Raw genomic sequence first — 21,382 nt, forward strand, 5'->3', positions numbered from 1 at the left:
CAATAGAATGTAATTTAGCTCATGCTATCCCCAGCTTATACAGCCTGATCTTAAGTCACTCTAATGACATGTAATGCATGTTTCTGTAAGGCAAATACACTTTCATTGCTCAGGTGGGTTACCTATCTGAAGTGACAAAAATATTATTTTAAGCTGATGCTGTACTGTAGAAAAATTACTAGTTCAGCACCATTTATTATGTGCCTTTGTGCTCTTTCCAGTTCCATTCTCCTTACTAGTGGGCCTCAGTAAGATCTCATGCATCTGTCTGGGCAGGAATGGGGCAGGTATAGGAACTAGCTGCTTTGTTCAGCATTTTCATTGCAGACCTAGAGGAAGCCAATACAGTATGTCTGCAAGGCTTCTTATTGCATATTATGTCATGTGGTTTCCCTATGGAAAATATATGGCTGGAAAGAAGAAATTCAACAGGCTGCAGAATGTCTCGTGTCAGACCTCTAGAATTTAAAGAATTTGGGAATCTGGTTTCGTCACATAACTCCATATTCACTTGTCAAAAGAAAAGCATCAGAAAGGAAAGGCTCTTTGTGGTGTCCTGCTATTATCTCCTTTATTCACTATTAATTGTGGGAGGTTATGACAGAGCATTATGTTATTTCTAAAGGTCATTTTAGTGTTCTCACTTGGAGAAAGATGAAAGGGGAGGGTAGAAATGGCAGGGAGGGAAGGGGAGTGCTTCTACGAAGTGAAATTGCTAGTCAATTGGCAACGCTGCTGTCTTTCCACTAGATGCTATAGAGAGCAACGCAAAGGATGACATTATTTCATCTTGTCCAGTGGCATGGGACTTGTTTTCAATGTAACCATCCTACAGAAACCCTCAGCATTCATAGGTAAATAGTGATGCTGAGAAGATATTTTGATTGTACATGACACACTTCGCTCTCGCATGTTGTAGTTCCTAATGGTACTCCTAGTATCCACTTCAGTGATCTCCAGTACCTGCTACTTTTACTGGGGTTAGGAGACTATATGCCAACATTGCAGCCTTTTTTTAGTATTCTAGGAGTTTTCAGTACCTTTTCATGAGAAAGGAATTGCTGTAGATTCTGAATGTAATAACAAAAACTTCTATGTAAATACGTTCTATTTTGTAAATAAGATATTTTTTTAAAATTGTAAAATCATGAAATGCAGCTCAGAAAAGAAGTCATTTTCATTTATTGATATGTATTGCTGTATATGGAGGTCACAAAAGATTGAAGGGAAAAGCACCAAAATAATTAATCTCCCAATTAAATTATATTAATGATTGTGATAATGTTTGAAATATGAAATGAACATTTGAACTTGATCTACACTCTGTGAATTCTTCTACAAATCCTTAGTTTTTTACCCCAGGAAACTAAAATTGTCTAAGAGCATGAGTGACATTTATAAACAGCAAATAATGTGATTTCAAAATACAGTCTCCAAGGAGAAGTACATACTTGGATTAGTAGGATATTACAATTCTCTCCCAGTGGTTCTGTGCTTTGACAAGATACCTCCTTGGATGTTGGTAACCAGCAACTGCAGGTAGGCTGGAACAGCTGAAGAGAGAACGTCTGAAGTGATTTTTTCACACGTAGATGTAAGTCACTCTTCTGTTTTAAATTAGGAAGGTGTAAAACATCATCATAGCAGATATCTGTCTCTGAGGCTAAACATTTAAGAATGGAATATCTCCCTCTCTGCATATATAATATTAACCACACACAAACATATCTTGTCATTCTGAAGACATGTTTTTACCTACATTGAATTGCTGCCTTATTTAGAGGGAAGTTAATAGTATTAACAATGTTAATAATCTTCTTGTGCCTGAGTGGAATAAATACTAAGGGCCTGTAAATATGTGTAATAGTCAAAAGAATCTTTTTGTTTTGTTATCCATACTCATTGCCATAGAGAATCATGACTTATCCCTTGGACAAAAGCTTTTCAGTTTTGTGTGAAAACCTAGGTTTCCCCAAATGTGGGCTATGTTAACAGGAGCAAGGTGTCACGACCCAGATTGACAGCCCAGGGAGTTGTAAAGACTCTGGGATCCTGTTGGGTTAAATTAAGGTGAAATGACACCAAATGACCAGTTAAAATGCTTTACTTGCTGTAGAAACATCTTAAACTTGGAAAAGGATAATAAGCAATGTGATCTCTTATAAATCTATAAGAGAGGAGAGGAGAGGAGAGGAGAGGAGAGGAGAGGAGAGGAGAGGAGAGGAGAGGAGAGGAGAGGAGAGGAGAGGAGAGGAGAGGAGAGGAGAGGAGAGGAGAGGAGAGGAGAGGAGAGGAGAGGAGAGGAGAGGAGAGGAGAGGAGAGGAGAGGAGAGGAGAGGGGAGGGGAGGGGAGGGGAGGGGAGGGGAGGGGAGGGGAGGGGAGGGGAGGGGAGGGGAGGGGAGGGGAGGGGAGGGGAGGGGAGGGGAGGGGAAGGGAAGGGAAGGGAAGGGAAAGGAAAGGAAAGGAAAGGAAAGGAAAGGAAAGGAAAGGAAAGGAAAGGAAAGGAAAGGAAAGGAAAGGAAAGGAAAGGAAAGGAAAGGAAAGGAAAGGAAAGGAAAGGAAAGGAAAGGAAAGGAAAGGAAAGGAAAGGAAAGGAAAGGAAAGGAAAGGAAAGGAAAGGAAAGGAAAGGAAAGGAAAGGAAAGGAAAGGAAAGGAAAGGAAAGGAAAGGAAAGGAAAGGAAAGGAAAGGAAAGGGAGTCAAAGAAGTGTAGTCATCACCCCTGGATCCAGCATTGTCTCAGGTCTGGTAATCTTGGGTGGTGGGTGCACACACAGCAAAGTTTTCTGTCGCCTTTTAAGTTCATCTTATCAGCTGATTAGCATACTGCTCCAAGAGAGATGAGGAAAAGGTGGAGCATGGGTTCTGCATATGCATTGAGGGAGAATGGGGTGCACCAGCCTCCCTGTCCAATTGAGTCCCACTTTACTTCTACCCAGTTCCCACAAATTTTTGCTGACTTCTCACTTCTTGAGCAGTCATCTGGCTTCTAGGGCAGGAATGCTCACCACTTATCAGTCCTTTTCACCTCTTTGATAAAGAAGTAGATAGCAAGTTCTGCATGGTATCTGGCTTACACAATAGAGCCACAAAGTATTGGGTTTATACAACAGAGCCAGTGATCTGCCCTTTGAGGCTTATCTAAGAAGTTTGACAGTGCAACTGCAAGGGAGTGGGGAGTGCATCCTTCAATACACTCCTGCTTCCTTGGGTGACATTCCTTAGACTAATCACAAAGACCACAGCTTTTCCTTGAGGTTTTCTGTGTCAATGAATGTTTGAGGCATTACTTCCTTCAGTTCCTTATGCAGGGGAAGTGAATGCTGGAAGATGTATACATTAAAACAATTAGGATTTCAACTTAAGGTCTATTGCAGAGATTATATTTTCCAAAAGACCTTTCAAAGGTTCAAAAGGTATTGACTGTTAGATTATTTGAGAAGATTACTTCTATTTCAACAACACACAATACATTTCTTTTATAAATGATTTGTCTGTCTTCGTTTATCATCAGCATTGTAAACAATCCCTTTCTCCCACTGCCAAATCTAACATAATTTGTGTATGATCAGATAAGAATACTTTGAGTTTCCAAAGAAAGTTTCTACTCCCCTCAGGTAAGGTAAGTTTAGAGTGGATATTTTAATGCCAGTGCCTGATACTGGCATTTAATAGTGATTAAAAATGGTAAGTGATTAAACTTATCACAAGATTAACTTTCTCATTTGCCAATTTAGAAATTAATCAGAAACTTTAATCAGACCCATGATCTTGATTTTCTCAATCTATTCTTGAAATGGAGAACAGATCTTGTGTTTTCTAAAGATGGAGACTGATCCCAGAAAACATAATACAGAAGCATACACGGATTCCTTATTTTTTTTTTTTTTTGCAAAATAAATATTTTAAATATGACAGTTTTATTATTTACTTTAAACAATACCAAAATTCAGCATACTTGAGAAGAATGGCCTTAAACTTAGAACTGAGGCTGGGGAGAGTTACCTTCAGACAGTGACCTGAAAAACAGATGTAGACTCACAGACATTTTTCTATTTGCACTTACGGCAACATCCATCAGTGAGAACTGACCAAGTGAAGTAAGCTATTTTTGAGGAGTCCCCATAGTTAGTGTTTGCTGTTCCTGTTTCAACCCAGGTGTTTAGTGGGTGGGTGGAATCCTGAGGACTGCTGGTAGCAAGAGAGATGCCTTCAGTAAGTTACACACTTTGAGACTTTAATTTTATTTTAGTTAGAACAAGGTGTTTGAGTTTTGTGCTTCTGAATACACGAGTAATAGAAGGAAGTAAGAAAATTTCTTCTGTGAAGTGGCATTTATTCTTAGGTGTTTGTGGTATTTTTTTACTCTTTGAATACCTTTTTGTACTTTTTGTTCTTTTGACATTTTGTGAACCTTTTTGTCTCTTCTGGACTAGAAGAATTACACTGGAGACTGAGTGCCCCCATCTTTTTCCCAGTCCTCTCCAGTTGTGCATGTGTCTCTGAGTCATTCCAGTAGGAATCTGGCAGTGTCATGCATCCCGTTGCCTTCTCTTCCACTCCTGTGATGGTCCCTTTCAGAGACATACCCACATTTTTCATTCTGGAAGACAGCTTACTCTCCCATTCTCTGCACTGGGGACAGCCCATCAATTTCTCCTAAGGAGTCATGTAAACCTGCTTCTTCTGCTGTTTGTGTGAAATTCCTCCCCTGCATGTTCTTCTTTCTGTTTGCATATCATTCTGTATTTGGCCCTCTTTCTCATGATTTTCTGTCTGTCATCCTTATGCCACCTTCTGTTTCATCCCTTGCCTATTTTTGTTATTTCTCCTTCTCCACCATCTTTTGGGAAGAGCTGCTTCATAGTTCTCATTTTCTGTTTCTCCTTAGTGCAGCTGATCTCCTCAGAGACACCTTTCGTCTGGTAGCTTTCTTCCTCTCTTTCTTCTTTCCTTACGTTCTTCCAGAGGTAATCCATCTAAGCCAAAGTATTCCTCTGCTTCTTTTTCTCTAGCAGGTCTCAGTCTTGGGTTACCTACCCATTTTCTGCTCCATCATGATGACAAATCTCTATTGAACTCTGTTATTCTCTCCAGCTACGTTTAAGTCTTGGGTCTCATCATTTGTTACCTTAGTTAGGCCAAACAGTAATGGTTTGTGCCAGATACCCCTGCAGAGACAATGGATATCCCTCTGCCCCTGCAACCTCTCATTTTTGTCATGCCAAGCCTCAGGTCATCTCTACTTCTTCCCTTCTGGCCCCTTCTGCCAACTTCTTCCCTTTCACTGGCCTTAAAAAAGAAAGAACAATATCCCCCAACCTTTCTTTTATGCTCTTTGCTTTACTAGCTGCATTTCATAAAATGGAGAATGAATGTCATAATTTTGAAAGTTATGCTTTGTTCCTCATGCATAACAAAAGTGGCTGAATTCCTGCTTTAAATGCAAAATTTGACCTGACACAGTTAACAACTGTGGAAACTCAAGCTGTATAATTAGTTGGTAACTTCTGCAAAATTAAAATAAATGTATGGGATTGCATGCAAATGTCAATTACTAGCATCTGATTCAATATTCTACTGTAGGGGAACAAAAAGAGAAGGATGGGTTCAGGAAGATGTTCAGGTAGCTAGTACTGATCAATACAACTCTATTGCTAGGGAAATTTTTTACCACCCAGGGCACTGCCATTAGAATTTGAAAGATTTTTTGAGAAACAGCAGTTTTGGTCATCAGCAATATCTGTATCATGTCAAGTGCAAACACCTGTATCCACTAAATCAACAAGACTTAGAAGAGTATGAATGGAATAGTCTACAATTTTCAAGAAGTTCCAGTTCTGCCATTTAAACACCAAATAAAGTTTAGATTTTGGGGAGGCATATCTATGCTCAGCATCTGACATCCAGTCATAGCTCCCAGTCACAGAACACTGCTTAGTCCTCAGTGAATCTAGATGACAGAGGTTGGTGTTCCAGAAACCATGCTTTCTCCACAAGCTTATGTATGTCTGGTTTGGTGAAAACCAAAGGTACAGATTTTCACATAGTCCCTGTGATTTGAAAGTAACCTCAAAATGGTAATTTCAAGAGTCAATCCTCATAATACTGATTCTGAATTTTAAGCCAGATAATCCAAAATGATAATTCTTAGAATACTTTGACCTTTCTTACAGTGACAGGTTACTCATGCCAATTAGGAGTGCTTCTAAGGATGGCACATTGTGTGCCCATTTAAACTGTAAATTAATTCTGCTTCTTGAATCATCATTAAAGCATTTTACAAAGATTCCTCCACTGATGAGAGAGGGGGTGTACATTTGCTAGTGAATAAGCAGTATGATAAGGCCTCTGAGCTGGTAGTGCTGTCCATGGGAAGGAGAGGCTGCATTTCAGGATGAGGTGCTGACGTGGGTAACTAGCCATAATTTTCAGATCAGATTTCTAGCAGATCATATGCTTGCTCCTTCTTTCCCTTTTCTAGCATTTCCACCTGCTTTGGTTAAGGAAGAAATTCAGACATTTTCTATCTTGCTACACGAGGAGTTTCACATTTATTTTCTCTCTGTGAGCTTCTTCCCTTGGAATACAATTTTGAGGGGAATTCAGAGGAGTGAGGGCTGCTGTGGAGAATTGGCATAAGCATTGATGACAGAACTAGGTCTTTCAGTGAGGTTTCTGGTTTGTTCAACCACAGAGTCTTAAACTCCATAACAGATTAATACAGAAATTGTCTTGGATTCATGGATGTTACAGATGGAAAAGTCATACTGGGTCATCTGGTTCATCCTTCTGAGAGCATAGGGTTATTCAGCAAGACATGTTTCTAATATTTTGTCTAACCTATTTTTATAGGCTACGTGATGAGTCATGGGGCTTACACTATCCCCAAAGCAACAATATTCTATGGCTAGTCAAATTTCAATGCTGGGAAGACTTTTTTCGTGCTATAGATTTCCCATTTCTTAATTTTATTTCATTACACTTGCTTATCTCTTCTAAACACTTCTTCTCAGCTTTTGTATTTAAGCTCTTTAGCTATATCTTTGCTCCTATCAGATCATGGTATTTTAAACAGGGCAAATTGTTGAAGTCTATCTTTATTTTTGCCTGGCACGTTGCCTTATAAAACCCCATGTTCATTAGTGTATCATTTAATCTTCAGACTTAAACATTTGGGAAAGTTCAGCCATATCTGAGAACTGTATGAGGCAAAAATACTTATGTTCCCCTCCATCTTAATATAAGCAATACAGTCATTCAGTTGAAGCTCTGCACGCCCATGCTTTGAGGCAAGGCTGTGAAATTTGGCAGAAAGGGTGGGTGCTTAGAACCAAAATGTGCCTTTTGCCATCACTGCAAAATGTATTTTAGAGAAATGATAAATCTAAAAAAAAAGTCAGTTCTCAGGAATGCAGTGGGAACTTGTCAGAGTTTGGCTGTTGGCTTTCGAGTGTGGAAGACACTCTGTCTAGCCGTGGCTGCTGTGTGGTGAAGGGAGCATGGCTCTTCCAGCCTTCTGCCCTGGATGGTGTGTCTCCAGCAGGCAGCCGCCCACCCTGCCTGTGTACACAGGGCACCCTGCCTGACACTGGCACAAAGCAGGCACCCGAAAAGCAGTAGAGGAAAGGAAAAAGAAATGAGTGATAAGGGGAAGGGGAAATAAAGGCCAGGGGAAGGTGATCAAAAGCTGGGAGAAGGAATACATTGATAGAAAGAATAATAGACCAGAAGAGGAAGAGAGGGAGGAAGAGAGGTCTGAGCTGTGAAGGAGAGGAGATAAGAGCAGTCAAGGAAAACAGTATAGGCAGGGCATAAGAAGGAGTACAAAACTCCATGTTATATGGTCCCCTTCAGAACTGGGTATATGATAACCAATAGGAAGGCATGTTCTTCTGTAACCTGTAGAGATGTGCACCTGTATTTTGCAGTCCTAGTTCTACAGACCTAGTTTTTAGTTCCAGACTGTTTTTTACCTCTCCCCTAAGTAGCTCCTTTCCCATCTCTCACTTCCTGTCACATATTCTCCTGAACATCTTTCTACCCAAAGGCATCTCTGTTTCCCCTGTGTCCTAGCTCCCCATCTGTATCTGTAACCTGTACATTTGTTACCTCCGCCCCAGCTTGTACTCCTCTTCCTTTCACAGCAACCAATGGTGTATGTCAACAAATTTAGGGTTGTATTCTTTTATTAGGTACAGTGAAGTACAGTGAAATGTCCAGAATGACTGTTATGTACGTAGTGATAAGAATCATGACTGTTGTCATTTCAGTAACTATCAACATAGCATGAAGAATCTCTCAACAAAAATTATTGTCTAACACTTCTCATTTCAATGGCCATTTCAGTATTACATTTAGTAATACTGAATGGTAGTTTTGGGTTTTGATAAAAATCAAGATTTTTATCAAAATACATAAACAAATAATTCTCTTGACCCAGGTGAGATGAAGCAAAAATGAACATTAGTCTTATGCTTTAAAGGAAAATACAATTTGCTGTAGTAGTGCCCTATTTGTAAGGCAGATAAGCAAGTTGTTTTGTCTCCAGGGATTTTCCTTCAGTAGAGGTAAAAAAGCTGCCAGATATCAAGGGTAAAGGTGAGAATTACAATACTGGAGTATCTTTCACTGCCTTGAACATTACTATGCCAGTCATAAAACAAAATAAAATTGCATCTATTAGTCTCCTTGCTGTCAGTATTAAAGTTGCTTTTTAAGATCATGACTTGAAAACTGAGATCACTGTAAATTCATCTACTGTGTCATAAAGAAACCTTTTATTGTTGAATTAGGGATGCTTATGCTACTGCAGTAGGAATGGCATGTAGGGAAAGGCACTTGATGCTTTTGGTTTTCTTAATGGTTTATCATTTAATTCCTAGTGCATGATTTTATTCTACTGTGTTTGATTTCTTTTGCAATACCAGTGTTCTTTGATTCTTTTGCAAGCAGTCATTTCAAGGAACAATTATTGCAACATCACCACTGAAAGAAAAGATAAACCAGTTGCTACTGGTTACCCAGTTCCCAAATCCAAGCCATTATATCTCCTTGGCTATGATTTATTTTTGTTTTCTGAATATAATCCTGAATTTGGAGTCTTGTTAATGAACGAATAGAAGACCTCTCCTTTGCAGAAAGTATTGTATTTATCCAGCTGTGTTTCAGGATTTAATGTGCCAGGATCTATTATGATCTATTACTAAGCTAGTTGGGATTGTATCAAATACAAAGTGTACATTTTAAAAATGCTGTGCATAATGATCTGATGTTAAGGAGTAACTTGAATCCTTTAAAATATCAGGGATCATTCTGTTCAAGACGTATTCATTAATAAAAAAATATTAAGAAAACTATTATCACCAAAATTACAGTTTCTTTTCAGTGTCTATTTGAAAACAGTAAATCTTTTAAATTAAACTCTCAAAAACACATTTGTCAAAACCTTGACTATACCATCAGCTGTCTTTGTGAATTTCTATTGTTGTTGAAATAGATTATTTAGCTACCATTATATTAGCGTTGAAGAAGTAAATAAATTTAAAAAGGGATGAATTCATGTGTGACATTTATGAGAACTAAACTTGTTCGTGCTGAAATTAGAAGCAGATAAACTCTTTTCACCTCTATTTACCCTTGACTGCATTGAAGCATTGCAGTTAATTTACATCTCTATCACATGCACACCAATACACATCGTACTCTTTCATTTACTGAAGCAAACTAATATTCGAGTGTATGTATAAATAAAAGAGAGACTTCTACTTGGAGCCAGAATTTAGACTGATAATTCCTTCCTCCTCATGCAGCCCAGCAATCTCTGTTGCATGGGAGTGCCAGTCCTTCTTGGTTTGAGTCAGTACTGTGGGAAGGGTGCTGAAAACTGTGTCCTGAGGAATAAACTGGACAGAGTGCATGAATGAATTAGTCATTCCTGTGGGCACAAAGATTCCCATGAAAGACTACAGTTTCTTGAAGCAAACTTTCCTTGGTGCTGCTCCTGTGCACTCCCTCTTACATAGAGTAATGACATGAAAGCCACCATCTAATCTTAATTACACATGCTGAGTCACTGCAACTGCACAATCCTACTCATGGCTTTCTTGTCTTCCCTCCCAGTTCTCCCTGCTTGTGATTTGCTTGAAGTACATGACAAGCACCTCTGGACAAAGACTGCCTGCTGCTCTGCATTATTTCATTACCTAGTGCAATAGGGTTCAGTCTTGATTTGGGATGCAGGTGAGCACTGGGATGCTACTGGTAAACTAAAGAGAGAACACTGACTATAAAGAAAGGTATTTCCATGGAAGTAGTCTGGCAAAAGAATATGGCAACATGATTGTATTAGATTGCAGGGTATGTGATCTGAGACAGGACCTGGTCAAATTATAAAATGCCGTGTTGGAAAGTATGATTTGGCTAACAATATGGGGAGGGATTAATATACATCTGCATACTTCTCTGGTGATTTGTATATACCCTTATGTTTTGTGAAAAATTCCTTGCCTCTAAAACATTAAGACTGTTCAGAATATCTTTTTCTGATTACATCTTTATTCTTGAACAGGAAGGAGAAACCATCAGAAAAAGTGCTTGTTTCATCTAAGGGTTAAGCAGGCATAGCATCATGCCTTTTCAGCCCTGGTGATCTCTCATTTCCATGGAAGGGCAACAGAACCTTGAACTGGCTCTAGTGCAAACAAATAAATTTCCAAAACTGGATTTCCACAGTGCAGTCTAAAAGAAGATGACCTGTTTAGATATCACCTGTCAGAGGGGATAAGAAAGTCAGTCTAGAAGCTATGACCAGAGAAAAGGAAGAGGTAGACCCTGGAAGGTCATTAAAAGACATTCACAGGAGAGGTGAGAGAAATCAGGCAAGGATCTGGTCAGACTCAGGAAGCTTGAAAGCTGCTAGGTCTCAAGACTTGGGACCAGAGAAGTTACTTGATAGATATTCTTGATGGGAAGGCCAAATGGAACAGTAAGAAGACTATTCAGTTCATTTGTTTGTCAGAATTTATAATTAATCTTTAGTAAGTCCAAAAATCCTTCAAATGATAAGGTGACTGTTGTGCGGCTAGGGAAAAATGTAGGCATTCAAGTCCAAAACTGCGCTTCTGTAAGCCCTCCTCTGTTGGTATCTACCTGATGTAGCTACTGTAGTCTTCCATCTTGGAGTTCTCCCCCTCATAACAGTTTGCCTCTCTACAAGTACACAGGAACCTCAGTTTTGTCATGGCAGATGAACTTGGTGCCCGGCTCGTACCTACAACTATTTTGGATTTTTGAATCAACCAATGTGCATAATCCTCCTGAGATCCTGGTTCCAGGGATGCCTGAGAACACACTTCAGCACAGACCAGTGTCTGAACATGATTACCTTAGACAGAAACAGTGACATACACAAGAGCTGCCCTGTTGTAGTCTCTAACCACAGCTGCCCAGAAATTCAATATGAAGAGAGACTAAAATGGACACTTCTTGACTGAGATACTGCATTCACTGATGAGAAACTGGAAATGTCTGAAATGCAAGTGAATGCATAAGAACATTAATTTTGAGCCTGATATCTCTAACAGCAAAGGAAGAACAGATTGTGAAGGCATTTAGTGTCATAAGCACTGTGCCTCTGGACCCAGGAGGAACTGCATCCTAGCAGACTCCTAGGCTTTTTTGTTAAAAGTGCTAAATTATTGGCACAATGCTAATCAACTTCTTTTGGTGATCTGAACAAATGTGGCATTTAAAACACCAGTTAATATGTAATTAAGATATGGATAAACCAAACCACCTAGCAACTGACTAATATGCAAACAAGCAGAATTTTTGAAGTCTCTGTTACCTCAGGTTTCCTGCTATATTCTCCAGCTGCTACTTAAAAAATTTTGCTTGTGTTATTACCAAATTGCATATTTTAAAAAGGCATCATGCAAAAGCTGGCTGATTAAAAGCAAGTTACTCATCAAACTCATTACAGCTTTCATGAGTATCTGTCTCATAGCTGCCGGAAGAGTTATTTTGCTATAGCGGCGTTTTCATTAAATCTATTTTAGTTTCTGTTTATCATGCTTCATTTCTCCAAGGATTAGTAGTCTTACAAATGTATCCAGCATTCTTTTGATTTTGCCAACCAGTTTCCTTGAGGGAGGAGGTCTGGCCTGAAAGCTATGCTCAAGACCATAAGCTTGTCTGTTTAGAACTCATATATAATTTCTCAGTCCTTTCTGCATGGAGTTGCATTCTTTCTGATCAGTGAAACCTCCCTTTTGTACCTCCTTCAGCTATCCATCAATTCCTTAAGCAAAACTCAATTCAATCAGTTCCTGTTTATATTTGTATCTTCTAGTGTCTTCAGAACAAACTTAATTTGATGCTTCCTTAGCGGGGTTGTTGCTGGTTTATCAGCTCATAAATTACAGAACTGTTAAGATAATTCCACAGAGCTTGTATTGGAAGGCATTCATTTTCCTTCTGTTGAGCTCAGGCTTTTCCTTGACTATAGAGCTGAAGCAGTGCCAGTGATATTACAGCAATGATACCTTCAGGCTACCAGTTCTGTTTTCATCTTCTTTTCCTCATCATCTTCAGACAAATTCTCATGGATTTCCTGCTTATCTAGTGGGGGAAAGGCATCATAATTTTTGTCTATGACTCTATTAAAAATGTTCTAAACTGCCTTTTTTGTTTGTTGGTTTGCTTCTGTGGCAACATTTTTAATTAAAAAAAAAAAGTAGAAAAAAAGTGCTTTGGTTTAAGAATGCTCTTTGATTCCAGGGAACTCCAGCTAAGTGGTTTACAAAAATGCCAAAGTTCACTTACTCACCTGACAAGGAATGTGAATTAGCTTGTTTTTTGTATTGCAAGTGCTTAGCTGAAATACTTAGACTAGATGAGTTCTTGGATATGTCTTGTAGGCAACATCAGAATTTCAGGAGACGCTGGTTCTAACTCTTGACAAGAGCTTCACCATCAGTGTGGGCAACACTTCCATTGAGGACTGTCCCCTTTCATTTGCATTTACATTATATTTCTGAGGACTTCTGGCATAAACTGTTCTATTACAGTTTATAAGTAGTTATATTTATATGACTGCCATCATCTAGGACACCAGTGGTGACAGGATGTTGAGAGATTGCAGATGTTGAGTGTAGATAAACTTATAGTTTAATGTCATCTAGAGGGGAATGTAACCTTAGTGCTGAAAATCTGATAGGTCTGGGCCAAAAAGATGTAGCAGTGACATATGCATGAAGGGGGAAGAAAAAGAAGGGAGAACATGGCTTAAAAGATGTGGATGCTGAAACTTCTTCTGCTGGAGAGACTAAAACTTTTAAAAAAGATAGTGAAGGCAGACACATCTGAGGTTGCTCTATGAAAGACAAGAACAATTTGCTTTCCGTTGCTTCCTTATGACAGCCCTCTCTTTAACCAGCCATGGATGAAACAAGTAATAACTTCACAGGCAGAAAAAGGATTTTCTAAAAAGTTTCAAGAAGTTTCATCATTCTACTACTGTCAGAGGGTCTGTGGTAACATCAAAACAAAGAACAAAGCTTGGCATGTGACAGGAAGCCAGAGCAATTAATTCTTTCTAAATGCATTGCTATTTCATTTTTTGTTTCTGTTCCACCATCTATGATTATGGAAAAGCCTTTCATGGTTCTGGAAGAAAGAATATTGCAGTGTTGGTTTGTGAAGCCAGCATTCAGAACTTTCATGCTTATTCTTTGGGATGAAATACAGCACAGATTTCTGTGTTATCTCTGCCATGTGAATTATGGAAGGTTCAATCCAGTTTGGGGACTTCAGAAGTCTTTTGAAACCTCAGGTACAACTGACACTTTCTTTTTTCGTGAGAATTCACCGTCAATGAAATGCGTGAATAGAAGATTGTCTTGCTCCAGAATAAGTTCTTAGTGTCAGTAACATGAGGTATTTTTTTATTTTAATAATAACTATAAAATTAAACTTGTATCAACTCAAATTGTCAGCCTTGTGTTTTGAATAAAAATGTGATAATCTTTCCAGAGAAGGACAGCACAACAGTGTCAAAACTTTATCAAACACTGAGTTGTATATGTGTTCATTATCGGTGTTATCAGGATTGGAGTTTCTATAAGTGATCACAATAAATTAAAATATTACTCACCATTTAGTTTGTTATAAAAGTCTTTGAGCAACAAGAGGCTTATCAGCAAACAAGTCTAATCTGTATTTTAGCATAGCACTGAGACAGGCTGTTTGAAGTAAGCTATGGTTATAATTTCAGTAATGTTGTTCTACCTTCCTTTTAAACTTTTCTAAACAATAAATTTTTCTGTAAACCTAAACCCATTTTAAGAATCTGTGAGGGATTATTTTCAACTGGAAAATAATGCTTCTTACATCTTGGATCCCTGGCAGCCAGAGCTCAAATGAGACAAAGACACAGAAAGAACTCTTTTAGATGTTTTTTGTATTCCTGTAGTAAAAAGAAAGTGTGCTCATTCTTTGTATGTTGGGTCTCCCTTATGTATGGCAAACCTGTTCCTCAGTCCTCTTCCATTTCCATCAGACTGTGGGACACAGCAAAAGCGTTAGAATAGCATAGGTCTTTGCACTTGAGTGGGGGGAAGAATAAATAGACATGCAAAACCGTGTTACTGCCTTTCAACTCTGAATTCTGAGTCCTCAGCTGAGTCCTCCCCCTTCTTTATCTCAGAGATCATGGTTGCTACAGATATGCTGGGAGAGCTAGTGTGGCAAGGTAAGTAAATAGTAATAGAAATAATAGGTAGCTCTAGCAAGGGTAAAATATACTCTCTGCATTCAAAAGAGTCTGAAGAAAGACAGTAGTGTCAGAAACATCAAAAGTGCTTTTAATGTTTCTGACACCAATAATTTTTCATATTATTAGCCATACCTACCATCTGATTACTTAGCAAAAATAATACAGAATGAAAACAGTGCCCACCTTCTATTCCCTTTGTGGCAGACATGGCTCCTGTTATTACAAGATGTATTTATCATCTCTAGGGCCCTGGTTATGGCTTCTCGTTGACCCTGGCTGTCATCCCAGACCATGGTGAATTGGAAGTATATTCCAGTGAACATAATGTAACAAATGCAAAACCAGTGGAACAGAGAAGATACTTGGTCATTACATCCAGTAATAATGTTATGGACTTTGATAAAGATCCAGCAAGTATGAAAAGCAGTAGCCTGTTTTCTTTGCAGTAAAAACCATTGTGATTAATTTACACTGTTGTTTTATTTTCTGTTGGCTGTTTTCTATTCACTTCCTTTTGAAAATAACAGTTATGTAGGGTAGTGTTTCCAGTTGTTTCATGAGAATAGTAATCAGAAATAGCCCTTGACAGAGAGGTTTTGCAACAACTGCAGTATGCTTGATCAATAAATTAGGAGTAGGCTTAAAAGTGGTGATGGCAGAACTTCCATAGAAGTTGAACATGTACTAGATTACCCATTTCTGAAACAAAAATGGCTCAGATTTTCTCATACAAATAAATGTAAAAGTATTTATTTAACTTTCCCTTAAAATGATTTTTCAGGTTCAAAACCACAACTCAGACAAACATGGGCAATAGGCTAAATATAGAGTGAAATAGTTAAGCTAGTCCTTACTCATCCTGGGAAAAACAGGAGAGAGACTGAGAAAGACACTCTTATGGTCATTTAAATTTTTAATACTTTGTATCTAATGAACTACATTAGATCATCTGGATGATAAAAACAACTATTGTTATTTGGCAGAAGGTAGAAAAAATAGATCAACGTAAAGAGCTATTCTGCTCTGGAAATTGGTAATAGGGGACATTTCACTGTCAATCTGTTATGTAATACAAAAAAAGCGCCCCATTGTTAGTCATAAAAGTGAACCAAATCCAGTCAGAACAGGTATGCCAGAGAATGCAGCTACTTCAGTTAGACTCAGACAGAAATTTGGAGAATTTTTGAGTCTTTTCTGTAAAAACTTCTAAGGCTTCTTTCTGTTGCTTTCCTACTTTTTATTTTTTTGGTTGGATTTTTGTGTGCATGTGTGTGCAGTCAACCTATGTCTGTATAAAATGTAGTAATTGCTGCTCATAAAGGGAACAAGGAATCTTAAGATTCCAACTCAGGTCTCCTTTTCTTTGCTGAAACAAGGTTAGCAGACTCAGACTAATTTAATCATATCTCAGTTCGCTCTTTCTTGCCATTATGCTGCTTTTATGCCTTTATAAGATTGATCTCTTCAATCGAAGCATGCAACTTATGAAACACTTTTAGTCAATAAAGCTCCAGAGAAAATGTGGATGCTTTTCTCTAGCTTGATCTTTTCAAATGGATCCCCAAATGCAGGTAACCTGCTGCTCAGGAGGAAATGATACATGATGTCCCAGAACAGTAAAATAAACAAAACTCTTCTGCCTGATAAATGTATCCTAAAATCTTTCCTGTTCACAACTTCCTCATCTTTTTACAGTGGCACTGGGATCATTTTATCTAGAATTAATTTTGCCTGTGACTTAGAAATCTATCCAGATCAATCCAACAAGCTGCTGTGCCTATGGGTATGCTGTGTTTACATGGGAAGTGCCGTTTCAGAGCCAGCTATAGGCATATGCAAAAAAGGAGATAATTTGCATGGGGAAGCTGAATGCCCAGGACCCTGCTGTGTTGTCTGTGCCAGGGCTCTGGAAGGGTCCGACGCCCACTGCTGATGAGCAGGAGCGATGCTGTGGCCCCTGTGATGACCACCAGCCCCACTTTCGCAAGCCAAGGCAACCAGACAGCACTTGACTCCCAATTTGTGTCCTGGACAGAGTCCCATTCTGCCCCACAGTGAGTTGGCAAAATTCATTTTTACCTACACTACTAAGAAGTGTTATGATGGCTTTGTTTTCATTTAACCCGGAATGTGTGTACAGGAGCACAGGAGATTTGGGAGGATCTATCTGCTCTCCTTAACTAAGCTGAGTTAGAATAAAGTAGTGTGAAACTAATTATCTTTAGTTGTGTTTAGGTGGCACCACTTTCATCTGCAGAAACCCCTGGATCTCTGAGCTACAGAAAACAAGCAACAGGAAGTATATTTAGTTATTAAATAATATCTCTCAAATAACTTTGTAAGTAATAAAATATGAGAATTAAAAAGAAAAGGAAAGATGGTAAAATTATTATGAAAAACATTGCTTGGAATAGTAGTATTCCAGAAAGAGACTGTTTCTTCTTGCTAGCTCTTGTGATTTTTAACATTAGTCTCACAATACTTTGTATTTTCTGTACAGTGCCAGTTGATGGGATCAATATAACATTTTTCTCATAAGGGATTTTTTAAGGAAATAGATATGGATGGTGCATGAATGAAATGTACACATGAGGTTTAGAAATTGTCTGTTAATGTATTTACAGCCTGAAAAAGATCACTCTGTGGAATAGAATTTTGTTTTCTCAGGGTATCCAAGCCTTCAGTTTACAAGTCAAAACTGAGATACAGCATTCCTTTTTTGTTGTTTCAAAATGAAAACATTGCAATCTGTGTTTGGGTAGCCACTTAGAAAGCACCAGCTAGAGAGAATAATGGAAAACACTTTTACTCTGAGTTCTCTTGATCAAACTAAGCTCCAAAGACAGCTTCTCTTCCCAGACTTCCTGTGCTTATTTCATTCACACAGGAAGTACAATCACATGTCAAATCAATTTTACCATTGAAAAAATATACAGAGAAATTTTATTTCAGTTTGTATTTCCTTGTTCCTTCCATGAGATATTTAGCAAGTACTTTGGGACACAGTCATTCTGAGGGTATTCCCAACTGAGGTCAGTGCAATGACACCATAAGTGTTACTATTTTTCTGATTAAGGACATTTCTTTTTTTAACAGCAAAAATCACATAAATTTATTCCTCAAGGACTGTGTAACATTAGGATTTTACATTGTAATCAAAGCATCACAGTAACTGTGAGCTGAAGTGATGTCCCCTCCTTCATAAAAAAAAATAATGTTGGCAGATTGCTGTAGTCATAAGTAGGGGCTAAAAAGGCATTATAGTATGTCTTGTGACAACGATATCAAAGACAGCAAAAAAGGTGAATAGCTCTTCTAAAGGACACCCTTTAGTGGAGTGTTTGCGAAGGAGTGGTCTCCATCTTTGTGCTGTCTGCTCTTTTTCAGCAGGTTGTCACTTTTTTACCACAGTACTTCCTGGACAACATGAGACACAATTAATTAATTAATTAATTTACTACTTTATGCATTGTTTGTCAGTGCCTTACTTTAATATTCATGCATCAGTAAGCAATATGTTAGTATGATTTTCAGAAATGAACACTCTGTCTGTGCACTTTACATGTGTTTCAGTTCAGAGACATGTTTCCTTTTCACATTAGCAGGTACTTAATAAATGAAAAGAATATTCTATTTTCTTATCGAACCAGATGTTGCTATAAGTCTCTATGCTTCATGAATAAGCATTCAGGATTTCACTAAAAAGGCTCTAATTATTTCATCTGCACTTACACTTATATAACCTTCATTTGTAATTAAAATCTATTTCTGTCCTAATTGTGGACTTGATTTTCTTAACTGGTGATATCAATGCAAATGCCATTTTATGCACTCATAGCCACATGTTATTAGAACTATACACGCATACATGACTAAGCACTCATAACTACAAATCTGAAGTTTGGTATGGTACTTTTTCTTCTTATAACTTCAAGACAACTTTATGCAAATATCTCTGTGAAGCCATTTTCTATATTCTGATGGTATATTTGCAATTGCCGGCTTCCAAGATTCATCAAACACCATATTATGGTGGTTTTGATGTATATTCAGCAAAAATAATTCACAGTGGGGAAAAAAGTATACCGCATATATTGAGGTATATTTTATGTTTATTTTCAAAAATGTAGAATATAATTTTGAAAACAACTGCTCAGAATGTAAATTGACCAGTTAACCAGTCTCATCCAAAATTTTTCATGCATCGCTTGACAAGATTACATTTAGGATGGCTAACACCTGAACACAGAATGTGCCACTTAGCCAGTGCATTTACATTTCCTTGGTGACAGTGTTGAATAAAAGGGACTTAATATCATTAAGAATCTTGATGGACTGGGTCAAGTGTCTGGTGAGAATGCTAATACTCCATGTGTTGTAGATCTGGCACAAAAGTTATTTTGAAAGAACATAGGCTTGCCAAAGCTTCCCACTGTCATGCACAGCTGCACGGCCATAGCTTTCTTCAATTTGCTGTTTGGTCCATGGCAAAGTTTGACACACATTTGCAATGATTATTTGTGTAGAGGCAGTATGTAGAGCGTTGTGTAGAGCGGTGTATGAAAATTATTTTTCAAAGATCTCCTGATTATTTTATAATTACTGCTGTTGTTTGGTTAGACTGTATGTCAGTATAGGTGTTATTTAGAAAGATGAAAGAAACAGAAAGTAGCCAATTTTCTGAAATAGCCTTTCTAGGACAACATATGGGCACAGTGGGAAAGGAAACTGATCTATTTTTCTCTTATCAGCTATATAATGCAGACATTTCTTGAGCTTTCTTTAAACTAAGTGTTTCACCATCATCCACTGCAGAAGATACGCAGTTGTGCCACCCTGCTTTTGTTCACACTGGCACTTAGTAGTCAAAGGCACTAGTGTTACAGAATGAGAGAACTGGCCTTCAGCCTGCCAAATGGAAGCCCAGAAACCAGTCTGCCACTTTTAAGTGTGCTATTACACTTCTACCAGGTGGAGGTTTTTTTACTGGTACAATTTCAGGTGTTATTAGAGGGTAAATGGGGTTTTCTAAAATGTGGGAGAGGGCAGATATCACAGTGGGAACTGTGTTATTTGAAATAAATAAGAGCTTTGCCTCTCTAAAGAGATAAATGGCAAATCTCTGCCCCAATTTGATACCTTGCATATGGGTGAATCTGGCTTTGTAATCAAGAGAGGTCTGCAGGACACTGGACTTGTTTCCCTTGTGGTTCCTGTGTTATTTGTGATAAGGAGAATACAGGGATGTTCACTGATGCGCCTGGTGGTCCACAGTAGCTGAGAAAGCCCATTCTCTAGAGCCAGTTTTCATCTCAACCATGTTATCAATGCTCACCACTGCTGACTAAACCTCCCAACTGACTGCCTGTTAGACCTCCACCACTGTTAGCGTTAGCAGTTAACTTTCCAACAACAAATAGATGAGCTATGGGCACGTACTTACTTGGGTTGCCCAGCTTTGGAAAGCAATAACAAACTGTGTCTGGAGGATTGTTACTTCTCTCATTTGCTCATCTTGGCAGTGAAGGACCAGGATGAGCTGTTCATATATTAAAGTTTTTCAGCTATTGTGCATAGATGCAGATCTTCAGAGAGTATGATCTTCTCCCCACTCCAAAGAATTTGTTATAGTGGTTATATTAATGTATGTCCTTCTGAAATGAGGATGTGGCTGTGCTGTGTACCTGGGGACCAGCCTGACAAGCCATACCGCAGCATGTGGCTGCCTTGTCATGTCGGCAGCCACTGTGTCTGAGAGGGCAGTGGGTGGCCAGGTCGTGCGTGGGAGTCCAGATCAGGTCCCCTCTGCACTATAGTCACACATTCAGACAAAGCTGATAGGCTGCCCTTTTAAAGAAAAGGTTGACTGATGTAATCAATGACTAATGCAACTGGCCTTTGATTCCAAACTGAGATGAGTTGGGCAGCAGCTATAAAACAGTAAGTCATCCATGTTTCTTGTGTCAGGGCTTAAGATGAAAAAAACACCTTCCCACAAAGTTTTCTTGGCTGATATTGATCATCAGAGGCATCTTGAGTTCATTGATGAAAAGCCTAATGATTTCCCACTTGTTTCAAAACAACATGCCTTTGCTTAGGCTGCAGGAAAACCCATGACTTGTTAGTGCAAAATAGCTCTGAGCTGATACAGCTGTCACCCTACAGCTCCTGCAAGGAGTGACTGAATGTGCCAGTATTATGACTATTATGTTGGAAGGCACATAAAGGAGTAATCCTGAAAGTTTTGTGACTCATGGAGGCTGTAGTGTGAGCATCTTTTCCAACCTGTGATGCTGAAACATTTTATGCTGTTGAAATGCTGTGTGCTGGTCTGTGCTTTTCGGTCCCTGTTTACATCAGAGCATGACCCATGACTCAGCTCTGGAAGATCTGTTTTTAGAGAAACACTGAAGGAGACCTAGCAGCAAACTCTTCACAAATGAAAAAAGTTTTCATTTCAAGTAGCCAATTTCTGCACAGCCAAGGGAAAAAAACCCCAATATCTAAAAGATGTATGACATGAGCCACTGTCTTATCCATACTTATGGAGGCTTTCAGTGAAAACAAAAATTAAACAGCACGTGTTTAATTCATAAATAAAACAAA

Source organism: Strix aluco, chromosome Z (assembly GCF_031877795.1).
Source record: "Strix aluco isolate bStrAlu1 chromosome Z, bStrAlu1.hap1, whole genome shotgun sequence".
NCBI classification, from domain to species: Eukaryota; Metazoa; Chordata; class Aves; order Strigiformes; family Strigidae; genus Strix; species Strix aluco.